The sequence below is a fragment of the Sus scrofa genome, unplaced genomic scaffold (genome assembly GCF_000003025.6).
Source record: "Sus scrofa isolate TJ Tabasco breed Duroc unplaced genomic scaffold, Sscrofa11.1 Contig905, whole genome shotgun sequence".
Lineage (NCBI taxonomy): Eukaryota > Metazoa > Chordata > Mammalia > Artiodactyla > Suidae > Sus > Sus scrofa.
In genome coordinates, this window is record NW_018085344.1 from 342,483 (window position 1) to 366,431 (window position 23,949).

The following is a 23,949-nucleotide window of genomic DNA, read 5'->3' on the forward strand; positions in this document are numbered from 1 at the left end:
TTGGCGGCTCCTTCGGGGGTCGGCCGTCTCTGGAGAGCCTTCCCTCAGCCCTGAGCACAGGGGACTGTACCTGAGGCCACCTGGACCGTAGTTTAAGCTGAAAAGTCCGTCTACTAACAGGTCACTTTCCTGAAATTTTAAGGCAAACACACCAAAAAAAAAGAAGCAAATGAATCCATCCAGGCCCAGCAGCTGTGCGGGACGGGAATTGAAATCTCTCAACATGAGGCCTGCACGTGCTCCTCCGTCTCACTTTCTCCAGGATTCACTTTTCTCAGTGATTAGAGAGGAAACTGCAGAGAAAATCCACGGTGGCTAATTTCACGTCTCAACGTGACAAGGCACAGGCTGCCTGGAGACGGGGTGAGAGGTCCCTCTGGGGGTGAGGCCGAAAGGCGTGTTGCTCGCATCCCTGGGGGCTGCGGGCAGGAACCAGGGTAGAGAGAGGACGGCATCGCCCTGGAAATGCTTCCTAAGGCAAGAGTCTGGCCCTTTAGGGTACGTGCGACAGTTCACTGCTGCCTGCTGAACAGCCCCGCTTCTGCTGTGTGGGAACAAAAAGAGCAGGCTTTCCGATCTTGTCTGGGGAAAACGTGCATGATAAATATATCGAAATACACTGGGACAGGCTGTACAGCGAGTGGATGGAAAGTATACTGTTTTTTGTTTTGTTTTGTTTTATTTTGTTTTTCTTCCCTTTTTAGGGCCCCACCTGCAGCACATGGCAGTCCCTAGGCTGGGGTGAATTGGAACTGCAGCTGCCAACCTACACCACAGCCACACCAGCTCTGAGCTGCATCTGTGACCTACACCACAGCTCACGGCAATGCCGGATCCTTAACCCACTGAGTGAGGCCAGGGCTCGAACCCGCATCCTCTTGGATACTAGTCGGATTCCTTTCCACCGAGCCACAATGGGAACTCCTATTTATGCTTTTAATAAGGTATCAGCGACAAAGTGTGTGGGTATCTGTGTGTGTCTGTGTAAGCCCATGTGTGTGTATGTGCTGGGTGTATGTATGTGTGGGAACGTGTATGGTTGCAGATGTCTGTGTTTGTTATAAATGCACATAGAACGAAGGGTTCTGGGCATCACGTATGAGCCAAATCCAAGCTGAAGCGTCACTGAGATGTTCTCGGCATTGAAAGGGTTCAGATATCGTCACCACATACAGCACAGAGCCAGCGTGGGCTGTGGCTTTTCCATATGAAAGTGGAGCCCCCCAAAGTCTCTCCCAGGTCAGACCACCTGTCATCCAGCTGGGAACCCGAGACCAGATTTAAGTCCTAATCATCCTGCATCAGGAAGATATCTCACTTTGGAGGCGGCTCGCAGAGCACGCAAGGCAGGGCTATGCCAAGATCAGACACCTCTCAGCAGGTGCCATGGCAGGGGGAAGGTCACCCATGACCAGGCTGCTTGCACAGCTGGGTACCACTTTGCGATGCAAAGCTGTGTCCCATCAGTTTAAAAGACAAGCTCTGATCCCAGAGACTCGGGGAACAGCCCTGTTGCTGTAGCACAGCCTCATGCTGCAAAGCTCTCTGGGGCTCCCTGACTGTGGCCACAGTGGCCACCAGACCTGGCCAGACATGCAAAGGTGTGCCAAGACCCCACCTGGGGCAGAGCCCGTTCCAGACAAGGCACAGCATTCTTGTGAGGTCTCCTGCCTCTGGAGACAGGGAGGGGAACAGCGTTTAGTTTCACCGTTTTCTCAGTGGTCGTCCTAATCCTTGGATACAAACAGGTCTGTCCCAGTGAAAAACCCTCCAGACTTCGCTCCTACAGAAACCCCAAGGACAGAGACCTTCCTGTCACCTGTAACCTAGAAGCCAGCTCCCGCCCCATCGCCCCCCGGCATTCATGCCCTCACTTGGAGAGTTCTTTGAGGACAGGAAGAAAGCCCCCTTAGGGGCTGTTTGGGGGGTTTGTCTCAGTTTTTTAAAAGTGCCTTGTTATTCATTCTCTCTCCCAAGCCTGGCAGAGAGTAGAAGATGCAGGGCTGAGACTCTGCCGGGTACGAGCTGTGAGAGCGTGGACAGGTCACTCAGCCTCGAAGAGGACATGACAGGTCACATATTAACTCAAGGGGAGGATGGACAGATGGATGGATGGATGGATGGATCAGTGACAGAATAGATACGATGGATGGATGGATAGATGATGACAGAATAGACATGACGGGTGGGTGGGTGGGTGGATGGATGGATAAATGACAGAACAGATATGATGGATGGGTAGATGGATAAATGATACAACAGATATGGATGGATGGATAAATGATAGATAGATACAATGGACAGATAGATGGATAAATGTATAACAGATATGATGGGTAGGTGGATAGACGATAAGTGAGAGAACATATATGATGGATGGACAGATGGACGGATGGATGGATGGATGGATGGATGGATGGATGGATCGATGGATGGATGGATCGATGGATGGATGGATCAGTGATAGAACAGATATGACGGATGGATCAGTGATAGAACAGATATGACGGATGGATCAGTGATAGAACAGATATGACGGATGGATGGATAGATGATGACAGAATAGACATGACGGGTGGGTGGGTGGATGGATGGATAAATGACAGAACAGATATGATGGATGGGTAGATGGATAAATGATACAACAGATATGGATGGATGGATAAATGATAAATAGATACAATGGACAGATGGATGGATAAATGTATAACGGATATGATGGGTAGATGGATAGACGATAAGTGATAGAACATATATGATGGATGGATGGATGGATGGATGGATGGATAGATGGATGGATAGATGGATGGATCAGTGATAGAACAGATATGACAGATGGATGGATAGATGATGACAGAATAGACATGATGGGTGGGTGGGTGGGTGGGTGGATGGATGGATAAATGACAGAACAGATATGATGGATGGGTAGATGGATAAATGATACAACAGATATGGATGGATGGATAAATGATAAATAGATACAATGGGCAGATGGATGGATAAATGTATAACGGATATGATGGGTAGATGGATAGACGATAAGTGAGAGAACATATATGATGGATGGACAGATGGATGGATGGATGGATGGATGGATGGATGGATGGATCAGTGATAGAACAGATATGATGGATGGATGGATAGATGATGACAGAATAGACATGATGGGTGGGTGGGTGGGTGGATAGATGGATAAATGACAGAACAGATATGATGGATGGACAGATGGACAGATGGATGGATGGATGGGTGGGTAAATGACAGATGGACAGGATGGATGGATAGATGGATAAAAGATAGAATGCATATAATGGATGGATCAATGATGGATAAATGACAGAACAAATGTGATGGATGGATGGATAGAGATATGACAGATGATAGCTAAGTAGACAGATGCTTCAATGATGGATGACACATAAATTATTGACACATGAGAGATACATATAAAGAGATGACAGATAGATGTACGGTTAGATAAGGAGGTATGTAGACAGATACAATGAGTAGATGAGAGCCAAGTAGGTAGATGATAGATATTATGGACAGATATAATAGATAAGTAGAGAGACTGAGAGATACACATAAAGAGATGACAGGTGTATAGGCAGGTAAGGAGGTGGGTATGTAGGCAGACAGAGACATCTGCCCAGAGGAAGTGACAGGCTGCACCCAAGTCAGGGGGAGGGTGGAGGTGTTCCAACAGCATCATGGCCCTCGGCAGGTCTCCATGCCGGGCTGCTGGGAGAGGTGCTGGTCTGCAGCTACTGCACAAGCACGAGGACTACGCTGAGGAGTATTAGTGTAATTACCATAATTACGATTCTTACGGCCACAGTGGTCACATGACTGCAACAGTGTAGCATGTGCTACCACTACCACGACCACTGCTGCTGCTCCAGTTGTGACTCTGCTCCAGTGACCGCAGCATGAGCACTTGTGTAACTACAACCACAGTGGCCACTCTGACAACCACGGCTATAACATGCACAGCCACTACCACGACCACTGCTGCTGCTCCAGTTGTGACTCTGCTCCAGCGACTCCAGAAATTAGTACTATGGCCACTTACTATTACCCTTACAAGCACAGCAATCACTGTGACTCCTACTACAATTACTGCTACAGCTACTATTACTATAACGAGTATGACTGTGATATTACAACCATACCTACTACTGTTACTATCCTGACTGCTACAATTATTGCTATGCTGTGATACCGTTATGCTACAACTATTTCTATCACAACTTCTTCTTTTTTTTTTTTTTTTAGGGCTGCGGCATATCATATGGAAGTTTCCAGGCTAAGAGCTGAATGGAGCTGCATCTGCAGGCCTACACCACAGCCACAGCAACACGGGGTCCAGGGTGCATCTGTGACCTACACCACAGCTCACGGCAATGCTGGATCCTCAGCGCACTGACTGAGGCCAGGGATCGAACCCGCGTCCTCATGGTTACTAGTCAGATTTGTTTCCACTGAGCCATGATGGGAACTCCCATTATCACAACTTCTTTGACTGCCATAACTAGTACAACCGCCACTGCTACAAAAACTGCAACCACGACTACCGCAAACTTCTACAATTATACCAGTGCTACGACTACAAGTTCTACTGCCACCCCCACCACAACCTTTCCATGTGGTACTACAGTTATCTCACAACTCCTCTTACTACAAACACTACAACAATTACTACTAGCGCTACGACTGCAATTATTATAATTAGAACTACTAGACCCACCACAAGAACTACTTAACTCTACCCTTACAGCACTTAATCTGCTACTAAGACAAACACTACTGTGTCTACTCTAGTGCCACAACTACAGTTATTACACCAATTAGTACTCCTACCACCACAGCTCTTGCAGTTATCACTACAGCTCTCACTTACACAACATCTGCTACAAAGTATCACTAGTATCCTACGAGTATCGCTAGTGCTACAATGAGTCCAATGATTAGTCCCACTGTCACCATCACACAACCACCAGTTTACTACAGTTATAATCATGACCACCAGCACGGCACCCCCATCACAGCTGCTACCATGGTACAACTGCCATGACTACAACCAGTTCTACTACAATGACTGTCACCTCACCTGCTGCTATTACCGCTGCTAAACGGCTACCATGATGATGGCTACTACTCCTACCAAAACCGCTGGTACTACTTCAACTACTACCACCACAACTGGTTTTACAACTATTCTGACTGCAACATCTACAACTAGTGCTGTAATAAATACCGTTGGTACCACAACGACTACCAGAGCAACGGCTACACAACAACGACTTCCACTGTTGCTACTACGGCTACTCCCATGCCTGTGCCTATTCCAATTATTGCTACAACAACAACTGCTACTATTACTACTGCTGTTAAAGAAAAAATAGAGTATGGAAAAAGTTAAACTGGTAAAAGCAGATTTGATTTGGGACTATTGCAATATGGGAAAAGCAACCCGTATACAGAGCCAGACTCAACTCCAAAGAGGTGACCAAGAGGGGGTTTATTGCCAAGGAGTAGGTGGGATCTGTGGATGGAAAACGACTAACGGGAACATCAGGGGTGAGAGGATTCCAGTTAAACTGACCTACCAGTTCCTGCTGAAGGCAGAGCAAGGAGACATCACCTGTGGGTGGTGGAGAATGAGGACCCAATCGGATATGGAGGTGAGTGGATGTGGAGGTGACCAGACAGATCAGATGGGGAGGTGATCACACAGGAGGTGAGCAGACATGGAGGTGATCACATATGGAGATGATTAGCCATGAAAGTGACCATCCATGAAAGAGACCAGACAGGGAGGGGACTGGATAACGAGATGATCAGACGTGGAGGTGATCAGATTTAGAGGGGATTAGATGTGAAGGTGATCACACATGGAGCTGACCAGATAAGGAGATGATAAGACATGGAAGTGATCAGATATGAAGGTAACCAGGCGTGGAGAAGAACAGATGTGGAGGTGACCAGACTTGGAGGTGATCAGACATGGAGGCGATTAGACATGGAGGTGATCAGATGTGGAGGTAATCACACATGGAGGTGACCACACATGGAGGTCATCAGACATGGAGGTGACTAGATGTGGAGGTGATCAGACATGGAGGTAATCCCATATGGAGGTGACCACACATGGAGATCATCAGACATGCAAGTGATCAGATTCAGAGGTGACCAGATGTGGAGGTGAACAGACATGAAGATGCCCAGATGCCCAGATGTGGAGGTGATCAGACATGGAGGTGACCAGATGTGCAGGTGATCAGACATGGAGGTGACCAGATGTGCAGGTGATCAGACATGGAGGTGACTAGATGTGGAGGTGACCAGACATGGAGGTGACCAGATGTGGAGGTGACCACACATGGAGGTAATCCCATATGGAGGTGACCACACATGGAGATCATCAGACATGCAAGTGATCAGATTCAAAGGTGACCAGATGTGGAGGTGAACAGACATGAAGATGCCCAGATGCCCAGATGTGGAGGTGATTAGACATGGAGGTGACCAGATGTGGAGGTGATCAGACATGGAGGTAATCCCATATGGAGGTGACCACACATGGAGATCATCAGACATGCAAGTGATCAGATTCAAAGGTGACCAGATGTGGAGGTGAACAGACATGAAGATGCCCAGATGCCCAGATGTGGAGGTGATTAGACATGGAGGTGACCAGATGTGCAGGTGATCAGACATGGAGGTGACCAGATGTGGAGGTGACCACACATGGAGGTAATCCCATATGGAGGTGACCACACATGGAGATCATCAGACATGCAAGTGATCAGATTCAGAGGTGACCAGATGTGGAGGTGAACAGGCACGGAAGTGATTAGATACAGAGGTGACCACATTCAGAGGTGAGCAGATATGGAGGGCTTGGGGACCTGGTTCATCTGGACAGGGTTCTTGCTAAAAGTGGACCATGCAGAAATGAACCTGGAAGTCCAAAAACCAGAGGTCACTGAAGAAGCATTTAGGGGAGGCTGGTTGAGGAGACCGTCTGTGACACTACAACTACTCCTTCTCTAACTTCTGCTGCCATCACAGGAATGGCTACTCAGTGGAAGACCCAAGAGTCACCATCAGGGAGGTGAGAAGGCGGCAGCTACACAGGAGAAGCCAATGACTCCCCAGCAAGGATCTGGGCATTTCTGTCCTAGAAGGAACTTCTGCCCTTCCACCTCAAAAATTCTAGACCTTACGAGTTTTCCAAAGGTTGTGACCATATTTTGAAATTAATCATCAGCCCCCCAGCACTTAAATACAAGTCATTTCCTTCCCCCACGCCCTGCATCCAGACCTTCCACATTTGCTAATTGTGGGATCTTGAGGTGCATTCTCAAACATCCTGCCTCAAACTTCTAATTTAGGAGAATCGGCCAGAAGGGTCCATACCTTCCTTCACAGGCTGTTGTGGAGATGGAGAGAGTGAAGATGTGTGCTGTGCTAGGAGCAGGGCTTAAATCCTACACACTCTGGTCCACGATTTGCTTGTATCCTCTTCTCCTTTTGTGTCTGACTTTCCCTTGTAATTCACGCCCAGCAAAGGTGCCATGCCATGGACCGGATGAACGGCTCTCAACTCGGCTATGGCTCAGAGCCAAAGGGACCACAGGTGGCCGTGCTGTCTCGTCCGCTCCCTCCTTGTCCCAGGCGGACCCAAGCACATGCCTTAATGGAAATCCTAAGTTGAATCTCCATCTCTGAAGACCCACTGCAGACAGCAGTCAACACAATCAATATGGCAGAAGATACCTACCTAATCCCCCCAACACCTGTAGGGCAAGGTCAATGTTAAGAATTACGTTCTACTAAGCATCTCATGGAAGGCACACACACACAAGTACACTCACCAGGAACGGATTCATCGATTCTACAAACGGCAAGGGAATTCGGTCCTGGGGACCTGGACCAGCCACTTCCGTTTTCTACGTATTAAATAGGGTGCTCCATAAAGTCAAGGGACTCTCTGGAATTTCTGCAATTAGGAAAAAGACATTTTAGCAGGCTCATGGATGCCTGGCTCTAAAAATATCCTGTCTTGGGTAGATCTCTTTCCCAAACAATTGTAATTTTTTTCTTCAAAGCTCATGCCAGTCGAGGGGATTTTAGCAAGTACTTTAATCCTTTAAAAGGTTTTCACTTCCAAATTTTCACGTGGGAAGATTTATCCCCCTTTTTAAGGAGCGCTAATCTACAGAGGAAAATATCAAACACATTACCATCAGCTCATTTTGGTTTCCTCCCTCACAGAAGAATATGCAAATTATTTAGTCATCGTTAGAAAATCCTACTAAAGACATTTTGTCCCTGCTCCACAGATTGATAGGTTTGCAGACAAGGATGACCCGGCTGTGCCCTAATTTTCGCAGAACTTTGCAAAGCCATCATCTGTTTTGCTCTCTGGTTTTTGATGTCTTTCTGAAGTGTGGATTAAGCCTCAAACCCTCTTTACACTTCCTGACTGCTCTGATGCAAATAATCTGCATGACGCAAAAAATGTTCCATTTAGGGGGTAAATCCACTTGGCTGCAGGATTCCTTTGCTTCCTTAGAATGGAGTTTCTCTCCCCCCCCCACCCAGGGTCCTGAGTGGAATGTAGTCAACTGTATTAACGATAAAGATAATTATTTTAGCACTGTGTTGGGGGGAAGAGAATTTTACAATGGCTTCATTGTGGAATTTTTTTTGGGGGGGGGGCCACTCCTGCAGCATATGGAGGTTCCCAGGCTAGGGGTCAAATCACAGCTGTAGCCGCCAGCCTACACCACAGCCACGGCAACACCATATCTGATCAGCATCTGCAACCTACACCACAGCTGAGAGCAACGCCAGAGCCTCACCCCACTGAGCGAGGCCAGGGATCGAACCTGCCTCCCCATGGATGCTAGTCAGACTCATTTCCGCTGCGCCACAACGGGAACTCTCAATTGTGGAATTTTTCATAGTGATTTCTTTTTTCCCTCACCAGTGCTTGGCGGTTTGATACCATGGCATCCTTCCTTGTGGCTGAGATGAGATGAAGCCACACCAGAACTGGCTCTTCTGTGATTTTTCTCTCTCCATGAGCATGCACTGAGTTTTGAGTGTCTTGTATGACAATGCTGCTGGAACATGTCTGGAGCCGGTTCTCTTCCAAAGCTTCACTGAGAGCTAAGCATGCAGACATCTTTCTGCTCCCTTGGCTGACACCTCTCTTCTGCCCTTCCTATAATTAGCGCTTCTGACCCATGGTCCCACCCTCCTTTGCAGGAAATCCCATTTGTCACAAGTTGGCTTTGGTGACTCTTCTCAACGTCTCTAAACTGATTTGTTTTGCCCTGTAAGCATTTTAAACTTTCCTCTGCGTGCTGGGAACATTTTTTCCTTGTCAGTGTTCTACTTTCCCCAAAATGTGATTTCTCCCAGTGCCAAGGAACTGCATCAGGACTTGACCGTCAGCCGTTATGTTTTTCTATTTCCTACAGACCATTTCTCTCGTTTGTTTATTTCTTCGCATCAAACACCCCAACGTCCTCTGAATCTTGTACGTCTTTCAAATCGTATTTTTCTAACAAAAATCTTTTCCGTCGTTTTCAATTACTCTCGTTTGTGTTGTGTGTGGTTTCATCATAAGCAACTTGCCCAGCTAATCTCCTTCTGTGTTTGTGGTATACGAGTGCCACCTGATCTGTCTTGCAGGCAGGCCACTGCTTTCTCCCTCTTAGAACCCCTCTATCGGGGTTTTGTTTGGTTTTGTCTTTTTAGGGCCACACCCTCAGTACAGCCCCCACCCCCCGGCTAGGGGTCAAATCTGAGCTGTAGCCACTGGCCACAGCCACAGCAATGCAGGATCCGAGCTGCATCTGTGACCTACACTGCGGCTCGCAGCAACACCAGACCCTTTAAACCACTGAGTGAGGCCAAGGATTGAACACGCATCCTCATGGATACTACTCTGGCTCATTACTCCTGAGCCACAATGGGAACTCCTTAATTGGAGAGGTTTTTTTTTTTTCCTTTTGTCTTTTTTAGGGCCGCACCCACAGCATATGGAGGTTCCCAGGATAGGGGTCAAATCGGAGCTGTAGCTGCTGGTCTACACCACAGCCACAGCAACACAGGATCCGAGCCATGTCTGTGACCTACACCACAGCTCATGGCAACACCAGATCCTTAACCCACTGAGTGAGGCCAGGGATCAAACCCGCATCCTCATGGATGCCAGTTGGCTTCATTAACCACTGAGCCACAACAGGAACTCCCTTGATTGGCGTTTTGACGTGACAGAAGAAGTCACTGTCCTGACAAGAACCTGCTGCTCTGCACAGTGGCTGCAGTGGGAGGGACTGACATATACATGTTACTACATACAAAACACAGGGGTAACAAGGACCTACCGTCCAGCGAAGGGAAATCTGCTGAGACTGTGTCACCACCTACGCGGGAGAAGAATCTGAAAAAGAAGGGATAGACGTCTATGTATCACCGAGTCGCTTTGCTGTACACCTGAAACTCACACAACTCTGTACGTCAAGTCTACTCTCCAAAATTTAAAGAAGAATCTGCCCTAGGGATCAGCCTCGGGGGATGGGCATTTCTGGGGGGGGCTGGTATGTCTACTCCCCAAAATTTAAAGAAGAATCTGCCCTAGGGATCAGCCTCGGGGGATGGGCAGTTCTGGGGGGGTGGTATGTCTACTCCCCAAAATTTAAAGAAGAATCTGTCCTAGGGATCAGCCTCGGGGGATGGGCAGTTCTGGGGGGGGGGGCTGGTATGTCTACTCCCCAAAATTTAAAGAAGAATCTGCCCTAGGGATCAGCCTTGGGGGATGGGCAGTTCTGGGGGGGGTATGTGTACTCCCCAAAATTTAAAGAAGAATCTGCCCTAGGGATCAGCCTTGGGGGATGGGCAGTTCTCGAGGGGGGAGAAGAGAGCAGAAGCCATCGTGCGGGGAGGAGATTCTGCTCTAGGGACGGGAGGCAAGTGAGAACAGCCATCCTCTCTCCCCATCGAGCACATCTGCTCACTTGTGAGGCAGGTCCCAGTGGCGTGGAGAGTCTCCCAGTGGAGTCACCTGCTGCCCCCACGGAACCGCTGTCGCAAGAGGAGGGATAAACGGTGAATAAAAAAGGAATGAAGGGTCGAATCACGTGAGATGCGTCTTGAGGAGACAAACCGAGGGCGAGAGAGGTCCCTGTACATGGAACCCCCGGGGATCGTCTCTTTGGGGAGATGACACGCATCTCGAGGCTTCCGAGAAAGAACGAGCCCCTCAAGGAAAGAAGCCAATGAAACCTGTGGGGTCAAGGGACAGAGAAGCTTGGTGTGCCTGAGCTGAGTGGGGAGGTGGGCGTGGGGGAGATCAGAGCCTGCGTCTCTTGGGGGAGACGGTGGGGGAGGGGGAGTTGTCCAGAGGCCGTAGCCTGGAGCTGAGGCCGTGCAGTTGGGGATGCTCCTTGGAGAGTGAGCTGGAGAAAGGAAAGAGAGGGCAGGGCTTAGACGGGGACGTGCTCCAGGCCAGTGATGGTGGCGGCATCTGGGTGGGGGGCCGCCATCATGGGGTAACTGGACAGATGGGACTACGTGCCCTGGAGGGACCGGGCACAGCAGGAAAAGGCAGTGAATGTGCAGGAGGAGGAAGTCAAGCTTCCGTTTTGGTTTGAGCAACGGAATGATGCCATTTACAAGGACCGGGAGACTGAGTTGCGTGGAGTGGGTTCTGTCTTCACCCCAAATCTGCAGGTTGAAGCCCTGACCCCTCGTGGGGCGGTGTTTGGAGGGGGCGGCTTGGGGAGGGGATTGGGTCAGATGAGGTCTTGCGGGTGGGCCCCGTGATGGGATTAGGTCCTTTTCAAGAAGAGGAAGAGACCCCAGATCTCTTTCTCTCCACCCTGTGAGGACACGGCGAGAAGGCAGCCCTCTGTGAGCCAGGAAGGAAGCCTCACCAGGACCTGAGCCTGCCCCAGCAAGATCTCAGATTCCAGCTTCCAGAACTGCGGCTGAAGACATTCCTGCTGTGTAAGGCCCCACCCTCCAGCATTTGCTTGTGGCATCTTGAACTGATTAAGACACAGTGTGGCGGACTTTTGTTGTTTTTGCCTTTCAAAAGGCAGAGCCGCTGCTTTTCTGCTGGGGAGCTACCCTATTTGTCTCCCTGCAAAGGGTTCTTCCACCATGGATAAGGGGAGTCACGGATGATTTATAGTTAACAATGCATGTCTTCTCACCATCTTTTGATCGGCCCATGGGGTTGGGACCATCTGTGCCAGGTAAGTCTGTCTAAGTCTATTTTTAAAAAATCACACCATGTGTTGGTAGGACCCTTGGGGGCTGATGCTCCTCTTAATGCCCATAAAACAAGTAAGGACGATGGCCAGTCACAGAGGTCAAGGGACAGGACAATGGTTCATCGCCAGCAGACCCCACCAGGTGGGAAGGCGGGAGATTGCTAAAGATGCCTAACTGCACCTGCATTCACCGTGGGACCCACCTGCATCTGAATTGCAATACTGCTTTTGGCTTTTTGCTTTTTTTTAGCAAAAAAAAGCACCTGCAGCGTATGGAATCTCCCAACCCAGGAGCTGAATCAGAGCCACCGCTGCGGTGACACCACAGTCACAGCAATGCCAGGTCCTCAAGTCACATCTGCAACCTACATCACATCTCACAGCAATGCCAGATCCTGTGACCCACTGAGCAGGGTCAGGGATCAAACACGCGTCCTCATGGATACTAGTCAGGTTCATTCTCCCTAAGCCACAATGGGAACTCCCTGAATTTCCGTATTTCAATATACGAGTCAACCATCAGGACCTGCTCAGGAGGCCACTCTCCCTCACCCAAAAGGGCAACACCTGCTTTGTGGACAGGCTATGGTGTGAAACTTCAATATTCCTCCACTGTGAAATATTCCTGCCCTGAGACAGATCCATGATCTCAGAGGGGGATAACCATGCACCCTTTGCTCCAGCCCCGTGAGGTCTGTACGCCACACGGTGGGGGAGAAATAATTATTCTTCTGTGCTCACCTGCCAGCTTGTTATATCGGCAACTCATCCTCATACATGCCGGGGGACTCAGATCTCCACGCGAGCATATCAGATGTCTCACCTCCTGGCTACTGGGGTGGAACCCCCTTGAGCAGAGGTGATCACCCCAATATTTTCAACAGTTGTCAAGGACTGGATTCACTTCCTCAGGGCTGCTGTAACAATATACCAAACTGGGGGGCTTTCGAGGACAGGAACTGACTCTAATTTCTGGAGACTAGAGACCCAGGGTCAAGGTGTCATTACGGAGGGTTCCTTCTGGAAGCTCTGCAGGGGGATATTTCCGACCTCTCTGAGTTTCTGGGGGTATCTGAGCAATCCTTGGTGTTCCCTGCCACACGGATGCACGACCCCGCTGTCTGCATCTGTCCCCACAGTCTTCTCCCCTGCATCTCCAAGCAACCTTCCTCCAAGGACACCAGACACACTGGCTACCCCTCCCCCATGACCCCTTAACGGTGACATCAGCGAAGACCCGCAGGTCACATTCCGGGGTTCTACGCGGACCTGAATGCCTCCAACCCAGTGTCACGCTCTCAGCTGAGACGTCTGCCCTTTTCTCCCTGGTCCGTTCTTTCTCCATCATCCAGCGTCCATCACCCAGACTCTGGACTGGGCAGCAGGAAGAAACGCTCACAAGTACACACCGGGGTTTCCTTCTCCAGGCGGAGGGAAAACCGCTTCCCATTTCCCCTCAGGCTGAGCGAAGAGTCCTGCAGATTCTCTTCTGGGCTCTAAATTCCCGCTGAGACGATGTGTTCTGAGTTGAAGGAGTGTCTGTGAACCACAAGCCGTGGCTCCTGGTGGGTCACTCTTGAAGGACCTGGCAGGTGTCACTCTGGCTGGGCTCGGAGATGGCAGCGACATTCTGAGTGAGTCAGAGTAAAAGCCACAATCAGACATGGCTATATTTCCTTGTCTCATGCTTTCCTGCATGGAAGCAGGGCCTTTTCAACAGCTCAGGGGCTGTTTTACTCATTAATTTCTACCTTCTAATTGCCAAGAAATGAGTACGTTAAAAGCACAGCCTGAGGATCCACTTCCCAGCTGCTTCACCCTCCAAGGCAGACCCATGAAAGGGGCTTCTGGTCAACCCTTCATTTTTCTCCACTCGGCTCTGCCAGTCCTTAGCTGCCTACCAGTGAGCACGTGCTGGGTAACAATTTCCTCCAACTTAGCAACGTAAAACAACGCAGATGCCTTACTTCACAGTGGCTACGGGTCAGGGCTGCAGGCATGTGTGATCCAGGCCTTCTGCTCGCAGCCTCCAAAAGATGCAATCAGAGAATCAGCTATGGGTGTGTTCTCCCCTGGAGGCTGAGCTTCTCTTCCAAGTCTGTTCTTGCTGTTAGCAGAATTCACCTTCTTTCGGATATGGGGGGGGGGTGTGCACCATGGAATATTACTCAGTCATAAAGAAGAATGAAATCATGCCATTTGCATCAACATGGATGGACCTCGAGGTTCTCATACTAAGCGAAGTCAGACAGAGGAAGTCAAACACCATATGATATCACTTCTATGTGGAATTTAAAATACGCCATAAATGAACCTATCGACAGAACAGAAACAGACTCACAGACATAGAGAACAGACTTATGGTTACCAAAGGGAGGGGGAGAAGTTACAAGTGTGGGATTAAGAGATGCACACTGCTATATATAGATAAACAACAAGTGCCTCCTCTGTAGCACAGGGAACTATACTGAATATCTTGCAATAACCTATAAGGGAAAAGAATCTGAAAAAGTGTGTGTGTGTGTGTGCATACACACACACATACACATATATACACTGATCACTTTGCTGTACACTTTAAGCCAACACAACACGGTAAGTCAACTATCCTCAATTAAACATTAAAAAATAGAAAAGTGAAAACGACATAAACAATAAGCCATTACTATGAGGGACGACCTCACACCAGTCAGAATGGCCATCGTTAGTAAGTCCACAAATAACACATGTTGGAGAGGGTGTGGAGAAAAGGGAACCTTCCTACTCTGTTGGTGGGAATGTCGACTGGTACAACCACTATGGAAAACAGTATGGAGGTTCCTCAGAAAACTAAATATAGAACTACCATATGACCCAGAAATCCCACCCATGGGCTCATATCCAGACAAAACTTTCCTTGAAAAAGACACATGCACCCGTGTGTTCCTTGCAGCACTATTCACAATATCCAAGACATGGAAACAACCTAAATGTCCATCAACAGATGAATGGATTAAGATGTGGTACATATACACAGTGGAATATTACTCAGCCATGAAAAAGAATGAAATACATTTGCACCAACATGGATGCAACTAGCTATTCTCCTACTAAGTGAAGTCAGAAAGTGAAAGACAAACACCCTAGGATATCACTTACATGAGGAATATAAAAAATAAAACTAGCGGGTATAACCAAAAAAGATGCAGACCCACAGATACAGAGAACAAACTAGTGGTGACCAGTGGGGAGAGGGAAGGGGGAATGGCAAGATGGAGGAGGGGAGGAAGAGGTACAAACTCCTAAGTATAAATAGACAAATACAAGAACATAGGTACAGCACAGGGAAATGTAGCTAATATTTCATAAAAACTTTCAATGGAGTATAATCTATTAGAAATTGTATCACTATGTTTCCACATGAAACTAATGCCACCAACTGTACTTCAACTAAACCTAAATAAAATTTTTGAAAGAATCACTTTTGGGAGTTCCCGTCTGGCACAGGGGAAATGAATCTGACTTGGAACCATGAGGTTGCGGGTTCAATCCCTGGCCACGCTCAGTGGGTTAAGGATCTGGCATTGCCGTGAGCTGTGGAATAGGTCGCAGATGTGGCTTGGATCCGGCATTGCTGTGTCTGTGGTGCAGGCCAGCAGCTGTGGCGCCAGTTGGACCCCTAGCCTAGGAAACTCCATAGGCCATGGGTGCGGCCCTAAAAAGCAAAAGCAAAAAAAAAGACTCAATTTTTACTTGCCAAGCAATATACCACCAATAGAACATTCTGAGAACTTTTGCCTCCATAGGCCCAGCTGACAGAAGAGGCCAGGCTGGCTGGCTGGTGAGAAGAAACCCCCAGCATGGAGCTTCCAGCCTCAATGAGGTCCAGGCGGGAAAATAACCAAGGCCCAATCTCCCTGTTTGCCTCTGAGTTCAGACTAACGGTGGCCCTGGGCGGGGACCTCCTCTCCCCCAGGAATCAGGAGGCTCTACTCCCAGCTCTCCCGGTCTGTTCCAGGGGCGGGCACACCCAGGCCAGGACCCACGCAGCTGGGGGACGTGGACGTCCTTCTGACGGGCTCAAGTCCAAGCAGGACCAGGGCACACTTTGCCTCCAGGAAGTTCCCCCCAGTCAGCCCTCAGCCTAGGTGTAAACTTGTCCAGAGAATGTAAAGGAAATCAATGCAACAAGCCTTGGGAGGGAGATGGGATTAAGGCGGCAGAATAGAAGGACTGGAGCTCAACCTCTCTCCTAAAAACAACAAAATTCACAACTAAAGGCTGAGCAATCTTCGCCCAAATGGACCGGAAACCTTAAAAAAGATATCCAACTCCAGAAGAAAAAGAGGAGGCCACATCAAGAGGTAGGAGGGGCGATTTCGTGATATAAACAACCCCATACCTCCCGGGTGGGAAGCCTCACAGACTGGAAACTAACTGGTTCACAGAGACTCACCTACAGGAGTGAGAGTTCTGAGCCACACATCAAACTCTCACGTGTGGGGACCTGGCCCTGGGAGAAAGAGCCCCTGGAGCATCTGGCATTGAAGGCCAGTGGGGCTTGTGCACAGGAACTTCATGGGACTGGGGGAAACGGAGACCCCATTTTTAAAAGGCACGCATGGACTTTCACATTCACTGAGTCCCAGGGCAGAGTGAGGTCTCCATAAGAATCTAGGTCAAACATGACTGCAGTTCTTGGAGGACATCCTGGGAAAAGAGGGGGGAACGTGGCTTGTTGTGAGGGAAGGACATTAAAAGCAAAGCCCTCGGGAATATTCAGCAGCTGCCTTTCTCTGGAGGGGGCCATTTAGGGAAAATCTGGCCCCACCCATCAGTCAGTGCTGAGAAGCCCCATGTCAAACAACAACCCAGGTGGGAACACAGCCCCGCCCCTCAGTAAACAGGCTGCCTACAGACCCCTCTCTGGCACACAGCTGCCTCTAACCCCATCCAGAGACTAAGTCCCACCCACCAGAGGGATTAGAATTGGCTTCACCTACCAGGGGGCAGGCATCAGCCCCTCCCATCAGGAAGCCTACAGCAAGCCCCCATACCAACTTCAGGCACATGGGGGGCAGACATCAGAAGTCAGAGAGGCTACAACTCTATTATCCATAAAAAGGTCACCACACCAAAAAACCTATAAAAATTAAAAGACAGAGAACTATATAACTCAGATGAGGGAGAAAGGAAAAAGCCAGGAAAATCACCTAAGTGATGAGGAGATTCTCACCTCTAGGAAAAAGACTTTAAATTATTGATGCTGAAGATGATGCAAGACATTAGAAATGAACTGGAGGCAAAGACGGATAACTCAAAGGAAACACTGAGCAAAGAGATACAAGATATAAAACTTAAATAAGAAGGGATGCAATGAACATGAGGGTGCATGTGTCTCTTTTAAGTAGAGCTTTGTCCATCGACAGATGATTGGATTCGGAAGATGTGGTATATGTACACAATGGAATACTACTCAGCCATAAAAAAGGATGACATCATGCCATTTGCAGCAACATGGATGGAACTAGAGAATCTCATACTGAGTGAAATGAGCCAGAAAGAGAAAGACAAATACCATATGATATCACTTATAACTGGAATCTAATATCCAGCACAAATGAACATCTCCTCAGAAAAGAAAATCATGGACTTGGAGAAGAGACTTGTGGTTACCTGATGGCAGGGGGAGGGAGTGGGAGGGATTGGGAGCTTGGGCTTATCAGACACAACCTAGAATAGATTTACAAGGAGATCCTGCTGAATAGCATTGAGAACTATGTCTAGATACTCATGTCGCAACAGAAGAAAGGGTGGGGGAAAAAACTGTAACTGCAATATATACATCTAAGGATAACCTGACCCCTTGCTGTACAGTGGGAAAATAAAAAAAAAAAAGAAGGGATGCAAAATACAATAACTGAAATTAAAAACTCACTAGAGGTAGCTAACAGCAGAATACAGGAGGCAGAAGAATGAATAAGCGAGGTGGAGGACAGATTAGTAGAAATTACAGGTGCAGAACACAAAAGAAAAAAAAGCTTGAAAACAAATGAAGAGAGTCTCAGAGAACTCTGGGACAATGTTCAATGCACCAACATCCGCATTACAGGGGTGCCAGAAGGAGAAGAAAGAGAGAAAGGGACAGAAAAAATATTCCAAGAGATAATAGCCAAAAACTTCCCTGACACAGGAAAGAACCACTCACTCAAATCCAGGAAGCACAATGAGTAGCATACAAAATAATCCCAAGGAGGAATACCCCAAGACACATATTAATCAAACTGACCAAAATTAAAGACAAAGAGAAAATCTTGAAAGCAGCTAGGGAAAAGAAACAAATAACATACCAGGGAACCCCAATATGGTTATCAGCAGATTTTTCAGCAGAAACTCTGCAGGCCAGAAGGGAGTGGCATGATATACTCAACATGATGAAAGGAAAAAACCTCCAACCAAGATTACTTTACCCAGCAAGGCTCTCATTCAGATTTGAAGGAGAAATCAAAACCTTCACAGATAAGCAAAAGCTGAGAGAATTCAGGAACACTAAACCAGCCTTACAACAAATACTTAAGGAACTTCTCTAGGCAAAAAAGAACAAGAGAAGAAGGAAGGAAGAAACAGCAACAAAAACAAATCTGAAGCAATTAATAAAATGGCAATAAAAACATACATATCAATAATTACCTTCAATGTGAATGGACTAAACGCCCCAGCCAAAAGACATAGACTGGCTGAATGGATACAAAAACAAGACCCATACATATGCTGTCTTCGAGAGACCCACTTCACTTCTAGGGACACATACAAATGGAAAGTGAGAGGATGGAAGAAAATATTCCATGCAAACAGGGATCAAAAGAAAGCTGGAGTAGCAATACTCACATCAGACCAAATAGACTTTAAAATGAAGAATAGTTTAAGGGCCAAGGAAGGTCATTACATAATGATCAAAGTATCAATCAGAGAAGATATAACAATTTCAAATATTTACGCACCCAACATGGGTTCAGCACAACATATAAGACAACTGCTAACAACTTTAAAGGACAAATTGACAATAACACAATCATAGTCGGGGACTTTAACACCCCACTGACAGCAATGGACAGATCATCCAGACAGAAAATCAATAAGGAAACACAGGCCCTGAATGATGCATTAAACCAGGTGGACTTAGATATTTATAGGACATTCCATCCAAAAGCAACAGCATACACAGTTTTCTCAAGTGCACATGGAACATTCTCTAAGATGGATCACATCCTGGGCTACAAATCCAACCTCAGTAACTTTAAGAAAATTGAAATCATATCAAGCATCTTTTCCAACCACAACGCTATACGCTATATGACTGGAAATCAACAAGAAAAAATCTGCAAAAAACACAAACATGTGGAGACTAAACAACATGCTACTCAACAACCAATGGGTCACTGAAGAAATCAAAGAGGAAATTAAAAAATACCTAGAAGCAAATGACAACAAAGATACAACACTCCATAATCTATGGGATGCAGCAAAAGCTGTTCTAAGGGGAAAGTTTATAGCAATACAAGCCCACCTCAGGAAACAAGAAAAAGCTCAAATAAACAAGCTAACTTTACAGCTAAAGCAGCTTGAGAGAGAAGAACAGACAAGCCCTAAAGTTAGTAGAAGGAAAGAAATCATAAAGATGGGAGCAGAAATCAATGAAATAGAAGCAAAGAAAATCACAGAAAAGATCAATAAAACAAAAAGCTGGTTCTATGAAAAAAATCAACAAAATTGATAAACCCCTAGCCAGACTTATCAAGAAAAAAAGAGAGAGGACTCAAATCAATAAAATTAGAAATGAAAAAGGATAAGTAACAACAGACATCCCAGAAATGCAAAGGATCATAAGAGACTACTATATGCAACTATACGCGAATAAAACAGAAAACCTAGAATAAATGGACAAATTCTTTGAATAGTACTATCTTCCAAGACTAAATCAAGATGAAATAGAAAAGATGAACGGGCCAATCACAAGAACTGAAATTGAAACTGTGAGTAACAAACTTCCAACAAAAGTCCGGGACCAGATGGCTTCACAGGCGAATTCTATCAAACATTTAGAGAAGAGCTAACACCTCTCCTGAAACTATTTCAAAAAAACTGCAGAGGAAGGGATACTCCCAAATTTGTTTGTTATCAGGCCACTGTCACCCTGATACCAAAACCAGACAAAGATTCCACAAAAAAAGAAAACTTCAGGCCAATTTCACTGATGAACATTGATGCAAAAATCCTCAACAAAATACTAGCAAACCACATCCAACAATACCTGAAAAGGATTGTACATCATAATCAAGAGGGATTTATCCCAGGGATGCAAGGGTTCTTCAACATCTGCAAATCAGTCAGTGGGATACACCACATTAACAAACTGAAGAATAAAAATCATATGGTCCTCTCAATAGACATGGAAAAAGGCTTTGACAAAATCCAACACCCATTTCTGATAAAAACCCTTCAGGAAGTGGGCATAGAGGGAATCTACCTCAACATGATAAAGGCCATATATGACAAACCCACAGTGAACATCATTCTCAATGGTGAAAAGTTGAATGAATGAATTCCCATTGAGATCAGGAACAAGACAAAGATGTCAGCTCTCGCCACTACTCTTCAACATAGTTTGGGAAGTCCTAGCCATGGCAATCAGAGAAGAAAAAGAGATAAAAGGAATCCAAATTGGAAAGGGAGAAGCAAAACTATCACTATTTGCAGATGATATGATACTACACCTAGAGAACCCTAAGGACTCTACCAGAAAATTCTTAGAGCTTATCCACAAATTTGGTAAAGTCGCAGGATACAAAATTAATACAGAGACATCGAAGGCATTTCTATATACTAACAATGAAAGAGCAGAAAAAGAAATTAGGGAAGCAATCCCGTTTACCATCACATCCAAAAAATAAAATACCTAGGAGTAAACCTACCTAAAGAGACAAAAGACCTGTGCTCTGAAAACTATAAGACATGGATGGAAGAAATCAAACACAAATAGATGGAAAGACATACCATGCTCTTGGATTGGAAGAGTTAATATTATCCAAATGACTATACTATCCAAGGCAATCTACAGATTCAATGCAATCCCTATCAAATTACCAAGGACACTTTCCACAGAACTTGAACAAAATATTTTAAAGTTTGGAAGCACAACAGACCCAGAATAGCCAAAGACTTCCTGAAAAAGAAAAATGGAGCTGGAGGAATCAGGCTCCTGGACTTCAGACTCTACTACAAAGCAACAATCATCAAAACCGCATGGTACTGGCACAAAGACAGAAATATAGATCAGTGGAACAGGATAGAAAGCCCAGAACTAAACCCTCGCACCTGCAGCCAACTCATCTATGACAAAGGAGGCAAGAATATACAGTAGAGAAAGGACAGCTTGTTCAATAAGAGGTGCTGGGAAAACTGGACAGCCACATGCAAAAGAAAGAAATTAGAACACTCCTTACACCATACACAAAAATAAACTCTAAATGGATTAAAGACCTAGATATAAAACCAGACACTATAAAACTCCTAGAGGAAAACATAGGCCAAACACTCTCTGACATAAATGACAGCAACATCTTCTCAGATCCACCTCTCAGAGTATTGACAACAAAAACAAAAATAAGCAAATGGGACCTGCGGGGAGCCAAGGAGATACAGGAGGCCAAGGAAGGGAACTAGCCTGATGGCTCAGTTCCGAAGGCAGGGTTCCTAACCAAGGAAAAAAAGCCTACCCGCCGGCACAGTTCCGAGGGCAAGTTCTAAAAATAATGAGGCTCACCTGCTAACCCAACAACAACACAACAATAGCAAAATGAAGGCTTTACAAAATATTGCAAGAATAAAAATTGCTTCTTGAAAAATTCAGTCTTTCCTGTTATTTACTTATAACTCAGGCTTTTCTGTTATTTGTTTGTTATTCTTTGTTACTTTTCTATATTGTTTTGTGATTCAATAAAATTGGAACAACAAAAATTGGAACAGTAATAAAATAATAAGAGCTTCTCCTTGGTGAAATTCCCCCTAGTCAGATCTAATGTGAGCAAAACAAAGTGTTCATTGGTTTGTTACAAGTAAAAATAGGTTTTAGAGTTAGGTAATTGTGGAGTGTACAATAGGTTAGAATAGGTTAGACATATATCATTCTTGATGGAAAAATATAATCTTGCTTTTAATAAGTTTTGTAGGGAGCTTTTAAGTTTTATGAAATTAAGTTGCTCTGATATAAAAAAATATTTTCTCATAGTGTCCCTTGACCATAATGCTTTGAAGTTAGTGCCTCAAGCTTTAATCTAAAAATGAGTTTTTGTAAATGTTAAATTCTTGTGCTTGTGACCTTTCTAGTTGTTAAAGTTTAGCTTAAAACAATAACGGGCGGCGCTTGCTAAAAGTAACCACAAGACGTTTTTATACCGAATTGCCTTATTTTCATATAATGATTTTTCCACATAATGTTTTGTAGCCATTATAATTTTGCATGATGCATTGTATCTGTTTTGATTAAAATTTTTAGAACACATTGTATATCTACTGTACCATGTAGTCTAAAATTTAACCTTTGAGAATATGATCTAAGCACTGTGATGTAAGTTACAATTAAGCTGTCTGTATAAACTGCTAACTATGCTAATAAAATTTGAGCAGTCCAGCGCCCTGAAAGAAGGGACAAAGAGGCTGTCTCCGTGTGCTTCGCCGACACTGTCCATCCCCGGAGGGAATATCCTGGCTGCTGAAGCTGGACTCTGGCAGGGACCTAATCAAACTTCAAAGTTTCTGCACAGCAAAGGAAACCCTAAACAACACAAAAAGACAACCCACAGAATGGGAGAAAATTTTTGCAAGTGAATCGACTGACAAGGGATTCATCTCCAAAATTTATAAACAAATTCTGCAGTTCCTTACCAAAAAAAAAAAAAAAACAAGCCTATCAAAAAAGGGGCAGAAGATCTAAACAGACAGTTCTCCAAAGAAGACATATGGATGGCCAAGAAACACATGAAAAGATGCTCAACATCACTCATTATTAGAGAGATGCAAATCAAAACCACTATGAGGTACCACCTTACACTGGCCAGAATGGCCATCATCCAAAAGTCTACAAACAATAAGTGCTGGAGAGGGTGTGGAGAAAAAGGAACCCTAGTACACTGTTGGTGGGATTGTCAATTGGTGCAACCACTGTGGAAAGCAGCATGGAGATGCCTCAGAAAACTAAACATAGAACTACCATTTGATCCAGCAATCCCACTCCTGGGCATCTCTCCAGAGAAAACCATGACTCTCAAAGACACATGTACGCCGATGTTCATTGCAGCACTATTTGCAACAGCCAAGACATGGAAACAACCTAAATGTCCATCGACAGAGGAGTGGATCCAGAAGATGTGGTACATATACACAATGGAATATTACTCAGCCATCAAAAAGAACGAAATACCAGCATTTTTAGCAACATGGATGGACCTAGAAACTACCATGCTAAGTGAAGTCAGCCAGACAATGAGACACCAACACCCAATGCTTTCACTGACATGTGGAATCTGAAAAAAGGACAGAATGCACATCTTTGCAAAACAGATGCTGACTCACAGATATTGAAAAACTTATGGTCTCCAGAGGAGACAGTTTG

At 45.9% G+C, this 23,949-nt stretch overlaps 1 protein-coding gene across 3 annotated transcripts in view; it reads right to left on the minus strand.

Annotated features, from left to right (window-relative positions):
* LOC102159510 (dehydrogenase/reductase SDR family member on chromosome X) overlaps positions 1-23,949 on the minus strand; it is a 334,565-nt gene that overhangs the window by 41,240 nt on the left and 269,376 nt on the right. For 2 of the 3 annotated variants that reach the window (XR_002341344.1, XR_002341342.1), the window contains exons 9-11: positions 13,041-13,929; positions 10,410-10,465; positions 7,884-8,008 (exon numbers count right to left, since the gene is read on the minus strand). The gene's annotated coding sequence lies outside the window, so the exon portion shown is untranslated. The remainder of the gene's footprint in view (positions 1-7,883; positions 8,009-10,409; positions 10,466-13,040; positions 13,930-23,949) is intronic. The other variant, XR_002341343.1, reaches the window with a different exon arrangement.